The sequence below is a fragment of the Mandrillus leucophaeus genome, unplaced genomic scaffold (genome assembly GCF_000951045.1).
Source record: "Mandrillus leucophaeus isolate KB7577 unplaced genomic scaffold, Mleu.le_1.0 Scaffold1508, whole genome shotgun sequence".
In the NCBI taxonomy this organism is placed as follows: domain Eukaryota; kingdom Metazoa; phylum Chordata; class Mammalia; order Primates; family Cercopithecidae; genus Mandrillus; species Mandrillus leucophaeus.
In genome coordinates, this window is record NW_012101486.1 from 3,840 (window position 1) to 5,719 (window position 1,880).

Consider the following 1,880-nt stretch of genomic DNA (forward strand, 5'->3'; position numbering starts at 1 on the left):
AATTTTTTATTTTTTATTTTTATTTTTTGAGACGGAGTTTTGCTTTTGTTGTCCAGGCTGGAGTGCAATGGTGTAATCTCCACTCACCACAACCTCCGCCTCCCGGGCTCAAGCGATTCTCCTGCCTCACCCTCCCAAGTAGCTGGGACTACAGGCATGCGCCACCACGCCCGGCTAATTTTGTATTTTCAGTAGAGACGAGGTTTCACCACGTTGGTCAGGCTGGTCTCAAACTCCCGACCTCAGGTGATCCACCAGCCTCAGCCTCCCAAAGTGCTGGGATTACAGGCATCAGCCAATGCCCCCAGCCACAATTTAAAATTTTCTGGTCACCACTAGAAAATTAAATTTCTAGTGAAATTAATTCAAATAATATATTTCAATTAATCTAAAATATCCAACATATTATAATTTCAACATGTAATCAGTACATAAGTTATTCATGAAATGTTGCAATCACTTTTTTTCCCCTTTTTATTTAAATAGAGATGGGATTTCACCATATTTCCTAGGCCGGTCTCAAACTCCTGGACTCAAGTGATCCACCCATCTTAGCCTCCCAAAGTGCTGAAATTACAGGTATGAGCCACTGCGCCTGGACTGCATTCACTTCTGTTCTTTTGTTTGTAGAGACTGGATCTCGCTATGTTGCCCAGGCTGGTCTTGAACTCCTGGCCTCAAGTGATCCTCCTGCCTCTGCCTCCCAGTGTTGGGATTATAGCTGTGAGCCACCATGCCCTGTATTCACTTTTGTACCAGTCCTTTGGCACCTGCTGTGCATAACACACACAGTACAGTGACCATGCCAGCCATATATAGCTCGTGGTTCCTGCATCAGGCAGCACAGCTCATGTGAGACTCACGGCTTCCACATAGCAAACGTCATCATCTTACATGCTCTGGACAATTTTTTTTTTTTTTTTTTTTTGAGACGGAGTTCACTGTCTGTTGCCCAGGCAGGAGTGCAGTGGTGTGAACTCGGCTCACTGCAAGCTCCGCCTCCCGGGTTCTGCCATTCTCCTGCCTCAGCCTCCCGAGTAGCTGGGACTACAAGCTCCCGCCACTATGCCCGGTTAATTTTTCTTTTTTTGTATTTTTTTTTAATAGAGATGGGGTTTCGCTGTGTTAGCCAGGATGGTCTGGATCTCTCGACTTTGTGATCTGCCCGCCTCGGCCTCCCAAAGTGCTGGGATCACAGGCTTGAGCCACCGCGCCTGGCTCTGGACAACTTTTAAAAATGTGTAGTTTCCCTAAACTTAAAAGACCGCTTGACTGAATTTCCTTTTCCCTCAATGACTCCAGACCCTCACCACGACAAGCATCACCCCCTGTTCTTCTGGGGTCTTCTGTTTCTCCCTCCCTGTGGGTATGAGTGAGCCTGTGGGTGGTGGTCCCTGCAGGCTGTCTGGATGGCTGGGGACAGGCATCCAGAGAAGCCTGGGCGCCTGCTGCAGTTCACAGAGGCAGGCTTGAGTGGGCCTGGCCCACGGCCTGGAGAACTCCACACCTGAGTCCTGTGTGAAATCTATGGCCTCCATGTCCCCCAGGTGGATCACTCTGACAACCCCCACTTATGTTCTCCAGATTCTGCCATTACTGGAACAGCTGGAGCTCCGTGTGTTCAGATGTTGCAACATGCGGGCATCAGACAGCTCTCGGTATCCCATCTGCTGGCTCTACCTCTCACTCCGCAGCACACTCCTGGAGTGGCCCCATCTCTGCCCCACTCCCCTCCACCTTCTCCCCAGCTTCCCCTCTATCCCCACGAGGCATCCCCCCAGGGCCTCTGTGCCCTCATATCCTGGCCTTCTGCTGCCCAGCCTACAGGACAGAGTCCTCGAAAAGTAAAGACCCTGAGGGGTCCAGCATGCCAGGTCACT

At 50.3% G+C, this 1,880-nt stretch overlaps 1 pseudogene; it reads right to left on the minus strand.

The window, feature by feature from the left end:
• The window catches only part of LOC105535827, a 6,926-nt pseudogene that overhangs the window by 491 nt on the left and 4,555 nt on the right, over positions 1-1,880 (minus strand).